Source organism: Octopus bimaculoides, chromosome 12 (assembly GCF_046866305.1).
Source record: "Octopus bimaculoides isolate indiv1 chromosome 12, ASM4686630v1, whole genome shotgun sequence".
Taxonomy (NCBI): domain Eukaryota; kingdom Metazoa; phylum Mollusca; class Cephalopoda; order Octopoda; family Octopodidae; genus Octopus; species Octopus bimaculoides.
Window position 1 is genome coordinate 21,815,334 of NC_142939.1, and position 16,926 is coordinate 21,832,259.

At 37.8% G+C, this 16,926-nt stretch overlaps 1 protein-coding gene across 2 annotated transcripts in view; it reads right to left on the reverse strand.

Annotated features, from left to right (window-relative positions):
• LOC149133050 (uncharacterized) overlaps positions 1–16,926 on the reverse strand; it is a 154,550-nt gene that overhangs the window by 76,815 nt on the left and 60,809 nt on the right. For both annotated transcript variants that reach the window (XM_089360869.1, XM_089360868.1), the window contains exon 2: positions 7,814–7,908. The gene's annotated coding sequence lies outside the window, so the exon portion shown is untranslated. The remainder of the gene's footprint in view (positions 1–7,813; positions 7,909–16,926) is intronic.

Genomic DNA, 16,926 nt, shown 5'->3' on the forward strand with positions numbered 1-16,926 from the left:
TCCTGTTTGTTTGCAGTCTTTATTGCACCTGAACATCTGCCACAAACAAAAACTAACTTGCTAGTTAACCTGCCTTTGATGTTGCTGCACCTCTTATGTGTCCATAGCTTGCACCGGGTACATCTTATAGAGTTACTACCTACTCCTTTTCTACATACTGAGCAGGGCCATCTACCTGAAGGGGTTTGTGTTTTATCTACCTTCCTACTTATTAGGATTTTGGTTTTAGCTAGGTTGACTCTAAGGCCCTTCAATTCTAGACCTTGCTTCCACACCTGAAACTTCTCCTCTAGTTCTGATAGTGACTCCGCAATTAGGGCAAGGTCATCAACATAGAGGAGCTCCCAGGGGCAACCTGTCTTGAACTCCTCTGTGATTGCCTGGAGGACTATGGTAAATAATAGGGCTGAGGACGGAACCTTGGTGGACCCCTACCTCTACCCGGAATTCATTGCTGTACTCATTTCCAACCCTCACCTTACTGGCAGCATCTCTGTACATGGCTCGCACAGCTCTCACTAACCATTCTTCTATCCCAAGTTTCCTCATTGACCACCAGATAAGGGATCGGGGGACCCTGTCAAAGGCTTTCTCCGTGTCAACGAAAGCCAGGTACAGAGGTTTATCCTTAGCTAGGTATTTCTCCTGCAACTGTCTCACTAGAAATAAGGCATCAGTAGTGCTTTTACCTGGCACGAACCCAAACTGCATCTCATCTAAATTGATTCGCTCCCTAATTAGTTGGGCTATGACCCTCTCTGTAACTTTCATAACCTGATCTAACAGCTTGATGCCTCTGTAATTATTTGTATCTAAAGCGTCCCCTTTACCTTTGTAGCAGTTGACTATGATGCTGCTACACCAGTCATAGGGTATGACTCCTTCGTGTATCACCTGGTTCGTAATACGGGTGACTAGGCTATAGCCAACACTGCCAGATATTTTGAGCATCTCTGCAGTGATTCCTGATGGGCCGGGGGCTTTCCCGGTCTTCATACTCTTAATTGCTTTATCTACCCTGGTACTATCAACTCGGATAGCTGGTCCCTCTATTGGGTCGACATAAGGCAGGCTCTCTTTCTCCCATTCATTCTCTTTATTAAGCAATCTATCGTAGTGGCATCTCCAGACCTCTTTCTTTGCATCCTCATTTAATGCAATCGTACCATCATCCATGCGAACACATTTCTCTCCTACAACATCACTATTCTCTCTCCTACACTGTCTTGCAACACGAAATACCTCGAGTCTTTGGTCCTCACGGCGCAGAACATTGGCAAATCTTTCCTTATCTGCTTCCCCTCTGGCTAAATAAACCTTTCGCCTAGCCTCCCTTCTGGCACATTGGTACAATTCCCTGCTACCACCGTTCTTCCAGTCCTTCCAAGCCTGTTTCTTTTGTCTAATAGCCCTGTCTACCTCCTTGTTCCACCACCACGTTACTCTGGGTTGGGAGGGGACCTTACACCACCCACAAATCTGGTCGGTGGCTTTCAACAGGTTGTCCCGCAGAAATCTCCAATTGTCTTCCACGTTGTATGATGCTATATCCCCTTCTATTTCGTTAAATGCTTCAAGTAACTTGTCTCTAAGTCTCTGTCCGTTTGCAGGGTCTTTAAGCTTCCACACCCTTCTTCTCCAAGCCTGTCTAATTTTGGGCACCCATTTTGCCTTGATCCCAAAGTCGCTAACTACTAATCTATGTTGTGGGGTACATTCTTCGCCAGGGTAGGTTTTGGCATTTATAAGCCGCCCTCTTTCCCTATTTCTGGCGAGGATGTAGTCGATTTGGCTAGAGTGTCTGCCGGAGCGGTAGGTGACTAGGTGACTGGCAGATTTCCTGAAGTTGGTATTGCAGACCATAAGATTGGTTGCATCACAGAACTCCAGCAGTCTGGTTCCCTCCTCGTTGCGGGAACCGAAGCCATAGCCTCCATGTATGCCATGGAAGCCCCCAGCACGACGTCCGACATGACCGTTGAAGTCTCCAGCCACAAAGAGAAGGTCCCTGTCACTCGTCGACGAGGTAGTTTGCAAGAGGGTGTCATAGAATTGGTCTTTCAGACCATCTGGTAGCCCAGGTTGAGGTGCATAGGCTGAGATGACAGTAGCTAATCTATGATGAAGCACTAGTCTGATCTTAAGTACTCTGTCACTTACTCTAACGACCTCGATTACCTTATCCACCCATTTCTCCGCTAGAAGTATTCCTACGCCCCCGACCCCGTCAGTGTTCCCTGCCCAGAAAATCTTGTACCTGTGTTCTTTGCCTGTGAGGATCCTTGCAGAACCTCCTCTCCATCTTACTTCCTGGATGCAGCACATATCTACGCATCTCCGTTCAAGCATCTCAACAATTTCATATATATATATATATATATATATATATATATATATATAATCATAAATATACAGGGATTAGCACTGAGTTGCTTCTCCAACATACTGAAAATTTAGAAATAGCAGTCAAAGAACTGCTGATTCTAAACTACAAATTTTTCTCTAAATGGATGGTGATATTTATGGCACACATAGAACAAAAAACCAGAGGGGAAAGCATAAACAAAACAAGTCTTTAGTTAATCGGATACGATCGTTTCCCATGAAACGATCGTATCCGATTAACTAAAGACTTGTTTTGTTTATGCTTTCCCCTCTGGTTTTTTGTTCTATGTGTGCCATAAATATCACCATCCATTTAGAGAAAAATTTGTAGTTTAGAATCAGCAGTTCTTTGACTGCTATTTCTAAATTTTCAGTATGTTGGAGAAGCAACTCAATGCTAATCCCTGTATATTTATGATGATAAATGGTTTTACCGATAAAGGTTTTTTCATACTGAACTACTTGGCAAAATTGTTAATTATTAATTAATTCTATTATTAATTGACGATTCCCTGCCCTTATTCTTGTATATATATATATATATATATATATATATATATATATATATATATATATATATATATATATGTTGCTAGATGGAGAGGTGGAGAACCATGATGAGTGGCAAGATTTTTGTAAAGATTAACCAATATTTAACAGGATGAAAAAATAGCATAAAAGGATGGTGATGAAAATTTGTGTGTATGAGTGTGTGTGTGTGTCAATGTCACATTTACATACATAAACACACAAACACACATAAATATCACAAGCTCATACCACACATGTAAGTACACACACACACATACACACACAAATATCACAAGCTCATACCACATATAAACAAGCACACATATGTACATCGCCCCCGACACAAATATCACAAGCTCATACCATACAAAAATACACACACACACACACACATATATATATACACCCCCACACATACACATATATACACTCACACTCTTACACACACATATATACACCCACACTCCCACACACATACACACATTTTCACTTTTATATACACATGCAGATAAACAGATACAATTCTGCATATTGCATAAATGATTTAGTTAAAAGGTTAACTACCTACATGTACACATCTTCAAGCATCAAAAAAGTAGTCAGTACACATATATATATATATATATATATATATATATATATACATATATATATACATATATATATATACATATATATATATACATGTCTGTATGAGTTAGAGGTAAAGAAACCCTCTAAAGGATATTAAATATCTAATATACTACTGGATGTGTACCTACGTATTTTTAACCAAATGCTTACTATTGCATGACAATATTGCAGTTGAATACTTAAACATACGTCTACACAGTTCTATATTTAAGAGGTGAGGAATTATGTACATTATTTACATTTGACGGATATTTGTCCTCATCTTGTTTGTTGTTAACACAACATTTCGGCTGATATACCCTCCAGCTTTCATCAGGTGTCCTGGGGGAAATTTCGAACCTGGGTTCTCATTCCTAAGGTATTTTTCGATGTTATTATTATTATTATTATTATTATTATTTTTATTATTCAGGTCACTGCCTGGAATTGAACTTGGAATCTTGGGGTTAGTAGCCCGCACTCTTAATCACTACGCCATGGCATAGTGGTTAAGAGCACGGGCTACTAACCCCAAGATTCTGAGTTCGATTCCAGGCAGTGACCTGAATAATAATAATAATAATAATAATTATGATAATAATAATAATAATAATAATAATAATAATAACAATAATAATAATAATAATAATAACAACATCGAATGAGGACCCAGGTTCGAAATTTCCCCAAGACACTTGATGAAGGCTGGAGGGTATATCAGCCGAAACACTGTGTTAACAAGAAACAAGATGAGGAGAAATATCCGTCAAATGTAAATAATGTAAATAATGTACTTAAACACATGTTTGTAATCAATTAATAAATAGATATAATTGAATGTTTACTGGCTGACGTTTGTCAATTGTATATCCTCTCCATTTTCTTATTTGCCTTATATATATATATATATATATATATATATATATATATATCTATAGAATTTTTCTTTATTTCCATTGATTAAAGAGAGAAATTTTTGTTTTGTATAAAATGTACTGAATTGTTTGATTTAAAGCGGTTAAAAATGATATTAAGGACGACATTAATAATGGTATTAAAGAATAATAAAAAGGAGACACAAAAGGAAACGTAGAATGGTTTATATATGTGTGTGTGTGTGTGTGTCTTTATACATATACATATATATTCAAAAATATGTGTGTAATATATGTGCGTGTGTGTGTCTGTGTGAGAGCTTGCATGCATGTGTGTGTGTGTGTGTGTATACATATATATTCAAAAATATGTGGGTAATATATGTGCTATTTCTTTACTACCCACAAGGGGATATACACAGAGAGGACAAACAAGGACAGACAAATGGATTAAGTCGATTATACCGACCCCAGTGCGTAACTGGTACTTATTTAATCGACCGCGAAAGGATGAAAGGCAAAGCCGACCTCGGCGGAATTTGAACTCAACGTAGCGGCAGACGAAATACCGCTAAGCATTTCGCCCGGCGTGCTAACGTTTCTGCCAGTTCGCCGCCTTTATGGGTAATATATGTGCGTGTGTATGTCTGTGTGAGAACATGCATGCATGTGTGTGTGTATACACATACATATATATTCAAATATATACATGTAATATATGTGTGTGTGAGTGTGTGTTTGTGTGAGCATGCATGTGTGCGTGTGTGTGTGTATACACATACATATATATTCAAATATATACATGTAATATATGTGTGTTTGTGTGAGCATGCATGCATGTGTGTGTGTGTGTATACGCATACATATATGTTCAAATATATGCGTAATATATGTGCATGTGTGTGAGAACATGCGTGTGTGTGTGTGTGTATATACATACATATATATATTCAAATATACATGCGTGTGTGTGACAGCATGTGCATGTGCGTGTGAGAGAGAGCATGTGTGCATATGTGTATGTGAGTGTGCGTGCTTATATACCTATTGATACTTATATATTTATTTCTTTTAAGATTGAAACCCATTAGAACAAATGAAATTTAATTGATCAAGTAATTGAGCAGCAAATACATTTCTGTATGTATGCATATATGTATGTGCATATATATATATATATATATATATATATATATATATATATATATATATATATATATATATTTATATAAGGGCATTACTATACAAGAATGCCTCATGCTAAGAGGGATTCTAAGGTCAAAAATGCTTACGGTACGAAACCAGAAATACTTGACGAACTGAGGGCAACAGTTGAGTAAGAATAAACACAAATATGAACATTATGTTTCTTGATGTTTGCAATTCTGTTGTGGTACATCATCAGCAATGCCTGGACCAGAATGGTCATTAGTTTGAAAATAACCATTCATGCTAAAAATCGAATTCTGTCTGTAGATTCTATTAAATTTTGAAATTGAAACCTAATAAACACTGGCTTTGATAAACACTGGTTTTATAACAATTCAATATATGTATATATTTTTTAGGGACACCCTGTATATACACACATACATTCATTTATATATACATATATACATACGTATGCATTTAAAGATATATATATATATATATAGCTCTCTGTCTGTCTGTCTGTCTGGCTCTCTCTATGTATATATATAAAACTTAATAAACACCATATATTTTTACGAGGTACTAACAGCTCATAAAAATATATACTCTGTTTATTAAATAATATTTATCTCTCACTAGATGGAATATTTTTTTTGTTAATTTTACCATCATGGAACAATACACTACACACACACACACACACACACACACACACATGTATATATATTGTTGTGTCTGGGGTGAGTCATACTGCCTTAATATCTGACAAACAGACTAGTTCAGTTTCCACTCATTTACATTCTGGGTTCAAATGCTGCTGAGGTCAACTTTGCCTTTCATCCTTTTGGGGTCAACAAATTAAGTACCAGTTGTGTACTGGGATCGATCTAATCAACTGGCCCCATCCCCCAAAATTTTGGGCCTTGTTCCTAGAGTAGAGAAGATTATTATATATATATAGGAGTGACTGTGTGATAAGTAGCTTGCTTAGCAACCACATGGTTCCGGGTTCAGTCCCATTGCAAGGCACCTTAGGCAAGTGTCTTCTACTATAGTCTCGGGCCGACCAAAGCCTCGTGAGATGGAAACTAAAAGAAGCCCATCGTATATATGTGTGTGTGTGTGTGTGTATATATGTTTGTGCATGTGTGTCCCCCAACAACGCTTGACAACCGATGCTGGTGTGTTTACGTTCCAGTAACTTAGCGGTTTGGCAAAAGGGGCTGTTAGAATAGTAGTAGGCTTACAAAGAATCGATATCGATTTGTTCGACTAAAGGCGATGCTCCAGCATGGCCACAATCAAACGACAAAGAATATATATATACACTGGGCGACACATTGTGTTCTTGAGCAAAACACTTCATTTCATATTGCTCCAATCACCCCCTTTCAATCAAGGGGGAATGTTGGCCTGGTTGCCTACATATATATATATATATATATATATATATATATATATTGCTATATTTTTGAAGGGTCCTTTGTTATATATGTATATGTGTGTGTGTGTGTGTGTGTGTGTATGTATATACACACACACACACACATATATATATATATATATATATTGTGGTACTTTGGTAGCGGGGCTTCACTATGTGTGTATGAGTGTATGTCTGAGTATCTTGGAAAATTCCAAAAATCTTCCACCTTAACGATAAAGGAAGAATCTTAAAATTATATTAGTAATAATCTCAGCATCGACCCAATGTGTGGAAATTTCCAGAAGAAAGTAAATGGACAGTTTATTTATTTATTTATTAATTTTCTTTTTAAACAAAATCTTACAGTTTCTGCTGTTCAATAAAAACCTAAGTTGGTAGGTAAATGGAGGTAGTAAGCCAATTAAGTATATTTCATGGAATAAAATAAAATCAATAAAAATATAGATTCCTATACTGATTACACCCACCAAATAATTGGTGTAGTCTCTGTATTTTTCTTTATATCTCCTCAGAGGTAAAACTGTCTCTTGTGATCTGCTAACTTGTTTTAACAGCTTTCGTCGTATTTTGGCATTTTTAGTTCTGGTTTGTGTTAATTTGTTTTGTTTCCGTTTTATTTGAAGAAGAGATATCTAATCTTTCGTAAAGTTTCCAATTTAACTACCAAATTTTGTTGAATATTAGACTTTGCTTTTAACAATGACTGCATATTATATACGAAATGAAAACATTTTTCAATAAGTCAGCTGTTAACCTTGAGTTACTTTTCAAGATTGAGAGAGAAAAGAAGAAATAAAGAAACAATGCTTACCAAAATTACAGTCCCTGCCTCTTAATGACCAGTTCTATATATCATTGACACTGGCTGCTTGTCAAAAGCTTTCTTTTACAATCTGTTCCAATTTTCTGTTGCCAAGACACAAAACAAATGAAAAAAAAAAAATTCTGTAAGTGATATAAAAAAATTTTTCCAAAAAATAAATGTTATACATAAACTAAGACAAAAAAATTACTGAATCCCTATCTTCATCATCAACATTATCAACATTTTAATATCCACTTTTCCATGCTTGTATGGGTAAGACAGAGGTTATCAAGGCAGATTTTCAATGGCCTGACATGTTTTTGCAGAATATTGGAAATGAATATTATGGTTCTATATTTAAGAGATGAGAAATTATGTATATTATTGACATTATTTACATTTGACGGATATTTGTCCTCATCTTGTTTGTTGTTAACACAACGTTTCGACCTGATATACCCTCCAGCCTTCATCAGGTGTCTTGGGGAAATTTCGAACCTGGGTTTTCATTCCTAAGGTATTTTTCGATGTTGATATTATTATTATTATTATTATTCAGTAATGAAATACTGCTAAGCATTTCACCCGGCGGGCTAACGTTTCTTATTTCTTTATTGCCCACAAGGGGCTCACATTTCTGCCACCTTGCCACCCTTTATATATTCTTTTCTACTTTAGGCACAAGGCCCGAAATTTTTGGGGAGGGGGGGCCAGTCGATTAGATCAACCCCAGTATGCAAGTGGTACTTAATTTATTGACCCCAAGAGGATGAAACGCAAAGTCAACCTTGGCAGAATTTGAACTCAGAATGTAAAGACAGACACAATACTGCTAAGCATTTCACCTGGCATGCTAACGTTTCTGCCAGCTCGCCACCCTATGTTGCAGAAGTGTTAGGACTGGTGCTTCTGGTGGTATAAAGCATCCAGGACAGTGCCACGTAAAAGTGCCAGGGCAGTGCCACATAAAAGTGCATGTGTGGTGCCACGTAAAAGCACCCAGTGCACTCTGTAAAGTGTTTGGCATTAGGAAGGGCATCCAGCTGTAGAAATGATGCCAAATCAGAGTGGAGTCTGGTGCATCCCCGCTGGCTTGCCGACTTTGGTCACACCATCCAACCCATGCCAGCATAGACAACAGATGTTAAATGAGGATGATGGTAATGATGATGATGATGATGATATGTAAATGCATGCACATTCACAACTGGTGAGTGGTAGGACTGAACCCAAAGCCAAGTGATTTCAAAATGAAAAAAAGTCAATTGTTTATGTTATTATAACCTTTTCTACTCTAGGCACAAGGCCCGAAATTTGTGGAGGGTGGTGGGGGGGTGTGGCAGTCGATTAGATCGACTCCAATATGCAACTGGTACTTAATTTATTGACCTCAAAAGGATGAAAGGCAAGATCGACCTCGGTGGAATTTGAACTCAGAATATAAAGACAGATGAAATACTGCTAAGCATTTTGCCCAGCATGTTTTATGTTATTATAACATGTCAATTATGGTGACAAGAGTTCCAGTCAATCTAATTGACAGAACAGCCTGCTCATGAAATTAATGAGAAAATGGTTGAGAACTCCACAGACACACATACTCTTACTCATATTCTCAGGGAGATTCAGCATGACACTGATTATGACAAGGGTGGCACTTTGAATTACAGGTACAACACATTTTTGCCAATTGAGTGGACTGGAGCAACATGAAATAAAGTGTCTTGCTCAAGAACACAACACACTACTGGGAATTGAACTCAGTCTTACAATTGTTGGCCAAATGCCCTAATCACTAGGCCACAGACCTTGACATGTTATTAATTAACTAACGAAGAAGAGTCAAAAAAAGAAGCACTCCATCGGTTACCACGACGAGGGTCCCAGCTGATACAATCAACGGAACAGCTTGCTCATGAAATTAACATGCAAGTGGCTGAGCATTCCATAGACATGTGTACCCTTAACGTAGTTCTTAGGGAGATTCAGCGTGACACAGAGTGTGACAAGGCTAGCCCTTTGAAATACAGGTACTACTCATTTTTGCCAGCTGAGTGGACTGGAGCAACGCGAAATAAAGTGTCTTGCTCAAGGACACAACGCATCACCAGGAATTGAACTCACAACCGTACAATCGTGAGCCGAATGCCCTAACCACTAAGCCACGTGCCTTCACTACGAAGAAGAGTAGAACAGCACAGACAATGGTGTTTGCAAAGATTGCTCCAGAGTAGTAACAACAAATAAGTTGTTTTCCAAAACTCAAAACCTTTGTACCAAGTCAAAATAAATCAATACTTATGAAAACTGAAAATCTTGTTTTAATGTTTTTATAATTATTATAATTTTTTTTATGCATCGTTTCTTTATAAGCAGCATCACTGAAGATTAGACAGTTGGTGCTGAACAATTTATTCCAGAAATAAAATAAAATCGTTTTTATTCAGAACAACTTGTAGTCTTCCAATAATTTGCAAGTTTTGTTTGGCATAGAATCCAAGTTGTTTTAAAACAAAGCTAAAAACAAAATCCATTGCTTTTTCCTTTGGGTATGAAGTATTTTGGCATAGTTCTTTTGACACTGCTTATACGGCATTACCAATTTGACACTAACTTATTTTACACCAGGCATTTTAATGTTTGTCTCGTTCCTTTCCTCCCACCTCTCTCTCTTTCAGTTTGTGTGTGTGAGCATATTTCCTTTAATGTGTATGAGGAGAAGGAAAGTGTTTTTGTCAGTTGTGTTCAAATAATAAATTGTAGAGTCACTTTTTCTCCCCACCCCTCTCTCTCAGCTTATGGGCGTGAGCATATTTCTTTATGTATATGAGGAGGGGAGGCGCAATGGCCCAGTGGTTAGGACAGCGGCCTCGCGGTCATAGGATCATTATTATTTTCTATTATATTTTTATATTTAGCTATTATTAGGAATTGTATTTAAAAAAATGCAGCACGGAATTTTGTCAGTGAACAAGTCACAGTCTCGAAGCGACGAAAATATTTTGGCAAGTGTTTCTTAAATGGCTTATAAACACCTTCCACACTGCAATTGTTTTCGTTTCAGCACACGATCTCAGATCAGGTCACTTACTATGCAAGTATCTCCGTAATATAAAAAAAACATTTGGTGTATTGTCGAAGTATAACCATTGTATTGCATATAAATTTTCACAACAAAATCTTATATGGACTACCAAGGGTCATTTGGACCCTATTTGAGAACCACTGCTTTAGGGCCTTATTTTTACTAAGACGAACAAGCCTTCTCAAGCATGTCATGTATGTAGGTGTAGGTTTATATAAAATCATACATGCATTTATAATATATGTATAAGATTATGTATAAACCCACGCACAGGATCCACTTAGAAAGACGTATATACACATATATTATATTTTTATAATGAATAATGTTTTGCCCTTTCTTTCCAAAAAATATAATAAAACTTTGATCATGATTATTGTTGTAAAGAACAAAAATATCATATTCCAATGAAGAATTACTCTTGAAAAATCTAGAATAAGGTTTCTTCACATTTATAAAATAACCTTTCGATCTATTTCTTCTCTTGTTTCTATTGCAAAAACGTATTATTTTTATTTATTTCAATGCCTTATCAGCATTGTCACTCTGCATTTATTTACAGGAATTAACTCTTTCTATTAAGTTGGTTTTTCACAGCAAGGAATATTGTTAAGATTCTCTTCCTTGCAGTTGCTTTAAAAAAAAATTTTAAAAAAGGCCTGATTTCTCTGTGATTTGAAGTAATGTCATTGGTAAGTTAGAGTAACCTTTCTGATGCAACATCTGACTGCGTAGTAGCAATTCTATGCTTGGCTCCATAGATATGGTTCTGCATCGGACTACTCTTTTACTTGTTTCAATCATTTGACTGTGGCCATGCTGGAGCACCACCTTAAAGGGTATGGAGTATGGAGCACAAGTGCAATTTCAATAAAGAACAAAATAAGAATCTTTAACACTAACGTAAAAGCGGTGTTATTGTATGGGGCTGAGACATGGCGAACAACAGTTAAGTCAAATAAGCAAATACAACCATTCATTAACAGGTGCTTGCGTAGTATACTTAAAATCAGATGGCCCGAACACATAAGCAATATGGAGCTATGGCAAAGAACGAATCAAGTTTCGATTAGGGCACAGATATTTAAGAAAAAGTGGAAGTGGATTGGTAGCACAATTAGAAAAGACGCACCAAATGTAGTGAAAAGTGCTTTACAGTGGAATCCGGATGGATATAGAAAGAGGGGTAGGCCTAAGAACTCGTGGAGTAGATCAACACAAAAGGAACTAGAGAAAGGGGGACATTCATGGCAGAGTATAAGTACAGAAGCGAAAAATTATGTGGCATGGAATTCAATTATAATTGGCCTATACTCCGCGTTGGAGGGTTAAATGCAAGAAAGCAAAAAAGAGATGTTATGTCTGAATATCCTACAACTGAAAATGATTGAGATATCTAAATCTGTCCACACACCTCTAGTAATGCGGTGAGCTGGCAGAATCATAAACACATCAGGCAAAATGCTTAGCAGTATTTCCTCTTAAAGCTCTTTACGTTATAAGTTCAAGTCCTACTGAGGTAACCTTTGCCTTTCGTCCCTTTGGGGTTGATAAAATAAAGTACCGCTCAAATACTGGGCCTCATGTAATTAACTTGCCCCTCTTCTTAGAATTATTGGCCTTGAAGCCTGCAATGGACCTGCATCCTGTGTAGGGGTACCATTGTAATCTCTGTCATTTATATGCCATGGAAACCAGTGAACTGGTCTTGCAATTAAAACTATGTCTATGAGTATGTATGTATTGTATTGGCACTCCGTCGCTTACGACATCGAGGGTTCCGGTTGATCCGATCAACGGAACAGCCTGCTCGTGAAATTAACGTGCAAGTGGCTGAGCACTCCACAGACACGTGTACCCTTAACGTAGTTCTCAGGAATATTCAGCGTGACGCAGTGTGACAAGGCTGACCCTTTGAATTACAGGCACAACAGAAACAGGAAGTAAGAGTGAGAGAAAGTTGTGGTGAAAGAGTACAGCAGGGTTCGCCACCATCCCCTGCCGGAGCCTCGTGGAGCTTTAGGTGTTTTTGCTCAATAAACACTCACAACGCTCGGTCTAGGAATTGAAACCGCGATCCTATGACCGCAAGTCCACTGTCCTAACCACTGGGCCATTGCGCCTCCACATGTGTATGAGTATACAGCGTTAAACTTTCAATTTTGATGAAATTGTTTTCATGGTTAGAAAATGTGAAAAATACATCATATTGCTGGAATATCTTTTATTGAAATTGACAACATCAATGTGAAGGATGAACATGGCACTAAGTATTTCAAGCAGTTCATCTAGGTGAGCTGGTCTTTCACACTCCAACCCCCAATCGACCCCTTGGCTATCATTGACACCCGGCCCTGTAATTCCTCGCCAGCCCCTAGGAGTGTTCACTTGGACCCCCTTTGTCGGCCCCTGTGCTAAATGATGATAATGATCTCAAGAGCCTCAGTTTTTAACTTGGATAAATCTCAGGATTCTTGAGAAAAATTTGTGGGATTCTAGAGGGGAAACTGGTTTTAGGTAGAAAGATTTTTTTTACCATTATTTGCATTTTTGCTAAATTTATTTTTCTTAATATTGATTTTAAAAAAAAATGCTAATGTTAAGTTAATATAAGGCAATAGGCAGTGAGCTGGCAGAACCGTTAGCATGCTGGGAAAAAGGCTTAGCAGCATTTTGTCCATCTTTAAGTTCTGAGTTCAAGTCCCATTGAGGTTGACTTTGCCTTTCATCCTTTTGGGGTTGATAAAATAAGAACTAGTCAAGCACTAGGTCAACATGGTCGACTTACTCCCTCCCCGCAAATTACTGGCCTTGTGCCAGAATGTGAAACCAATGTAAGGCTGTTCCATATTTTAGAGATGAGGAATTCTGTACATTATTTACATTATTTACATTAGACAGATATGTGTCCTCATCTTGTTTTGTTGTTACCACAATGTTTCAGTTGATTTATTCTCCAGCCTTCATCAGGTGTCCTGGTAGAATTTGGAACCCAACTCTGGGTTCTCATTCCTAAGGTACTTTTTTGCTGATGTTATAATTATTATTATTATTATAATTATTATTATTATTTATATGCCCATGGGCATATAGCGTAATAGTTAAGAGAGCAGGCTTCAAACCCCAAGATTGTAAGTTCAATTCCAGGCAGTTCCTTGAATAAATAATAATAATAATAATAATAATAATAACAACATCAGCAAAAACATACCTAAGGAATGAGAACCCAGGGTGGGTTCAAAATTCTACCAGGTCACCTGATGAAGGCTGGAGAGTAAATCAACTGAAACATTGTGGTAACAGCAAACAAGATGAGGACACATATCCGTGATAAATGATAATGTAAATAATGTACAAAGTAAGGCTGTTAATGTTATGTAACAAAGTGTGTTCCTTATAAACCACCTTCTTTATTACGTTATGTATCACACAGAGGCTGGGTGCGAAATGATATAGAGCCGGGGATACAGAAAAATAATGAAATATTGTCTTGGGATATTTTACCGATTTTAAGAAAATAAGAACCAGGGTCAATTTGTTTGAGTAGACCCTGTAAGGCTGTGCCCACGCACAACTGCAGTCCGATGACTGATTCAAGTAAAAGATAAAAGATTAAAGACAAAAGATAAAAGATATACAGCACCTGCCAGAGCTTTGTGAATAGATTTAAAAGATGGAAACTGAAAGGTAATCCATTATATGCACATGTATATCCACATGTGAGTGAGCATACATGCATATTTATATGCTTTCTTCACTTGGAACATACTGCTCACTGAGATGAGATATTCTTTCACTATCAGTTTTGTTGTTGTTGCTGTCTTTTATGATAGATTCCACCTCTTAAAAGAGATTTCTCTGTTAAAGAGAAATGCATGTATATTTCTACAATGGAATTTGAAAATTCCATTGTAGAAATTTTATTTCCATCTTAAACCGAAATGGCTTTCTCAAGTCATTTTTAACCATTTCACAATGCTCCATATAAAATATACTGTATATGAGTATATACATGTGTGCGTGTGTGTGTGTGGGTGCAAGTGTGTATGTGTGGGGGTGCAAGTGTGTGTGTGGGAAGATGCAATTGTGTGTGTGTGGAGGGGATGCAAGTGTGTGTGTGTGTGTGTGTGTATGTCTGCATTCTTTGTGTGATTTCTTCTCCAGTTTTGCATGTGTTGAACCACAGTGGCACATTTTTATTGATTACTTAAAGTGGAGGGAAGTTGTGGAAGAGGGGGCACCCAGGAAGACACAGGACGCAGTATCAAAGGCTAATCTCAAAACACTAACCTTTACAAAGGAAATCACAGGGGACCAAGATCCATGGTGCCTTGCTGTGCTGAAGAAGACCTCACCCATCAGAACAGAATTGTGGCACTAAGGTGCCACATAAAAAGCAAGGGTGTGGGTGCTGGTTCTACATAAAGGGGAGCACTGGTGCTGGTGCCATGTAAAAAGCACTCAATTGCACTCTGTAAAATGGTTGGCATTAGGAAGGGCATCCAACCATAGCAACTTTGCCAAAATAAACTATGGTAGCCTGGTGCACCTACTGACCTTGCTAGTTCCTGTCAAGCTGTCCAACCCATATATATATATATATATATACCATTTTTAGCATGGCCATTGCCAGTACCGCCTGACTGGCCTTCGTACTGGTGGCACGTAAAATCACCCACTACACTCTAGGAGTGATTGGTGTTAGGAAGGGCATCCAGCTGTAGAAACTCTGCCAAATCAGATTGGAGCCTGGTGTAGCCATCTGGTTCACCAGTCCTCAGTCAAATTGTCCAACCCATGCTAGCATGGAAAGCGGACGTTAAACGATGATGATAATATATATACGTATGCCAGTATGAAATCGGGCGCTGAATGATGATGATGATGATGATGATGATGACGACGACGACGATGATGGTCATGGTGATATGTGGAGGCATGGGTGTATGGTTCTCTTCCTAATCAGAACATTCTTTACTGCAGGAAATATAAGAGCAATTAATAATGTTTTTAGACTTTGATTCTTTTATACTCCATAACATTTTCCCCTATACACAATAAATCATAAAATAACTGTTTGTAGTGACTTTTGTGTTCTGGTTATGGCTAGCTGGTCAGACTGGTCTAGGTCAGATAGTTCTGGTTACTTTAGATGTTTGCTTTACAAACCATGGGATTGTATACAATTGTGTAATCATTTCCTTTACTTCCTGTTGCAGCGCACATGGTACATTGTTCAATCGACCACATGTGAGCACACACACTCACACACACACATACACGCACACACTCACACACACACTCATGCATGTATGAATATATAAAACTTGGCCATCAATCACAGTCCAGTGTGACTCGTTTCTAGCACACCCTTGCTCTTGAGTAATTTGCTTATGCAAGCTATTGCTTCCTAACCACATGGTTCTGAGTTCAGTTCCACTGCGTGGCACCTTGGGCAAGTGTCTTCTACAATAGCCTTAGGCTGACCAAAGCCTAGTGAGTGGATTTGGTAGATGGAAACTGAAAGAAGCCCGTCGTATATATATATGTGTGTGTGTGTCTGTGTGTGTGTGTGTGTGTCTGTGTGTGTGTATGTGTGTGTGTGTGTGCGTGTGTATGGATGTATGTATATGGTTGTGTGTATGTGTTTGTCCCCCGCCACCCAGCAGTCAAATGACTGAAACAAGTAAAAGAAAATAAAATCTCCATGAAATTGTCCTTGGCTCTATGGCATAAAGACACTTACCCAAGGTGCCACGCAGTGGGACTGAACCTGGAACCATGTGGTTGGTAAGCAAGCTACTTACCACACAGCCACTCCTACGCCTATAGTATTCTTCAGTTCTATATTTAAGAGATGAGGAATTATTTACATTATTTACATTATTTACATTTGACGGGTATATCAGCCGAAACGTTGTGTTAACAACAAAAAAGATGAGGACAAATATCCGTCAAATGTAAATAATGTAAATAATATAGTATTCTTGTTTGTAGATGCTGTGAAATATCTGCTTCATGCTTGAACCCTTAA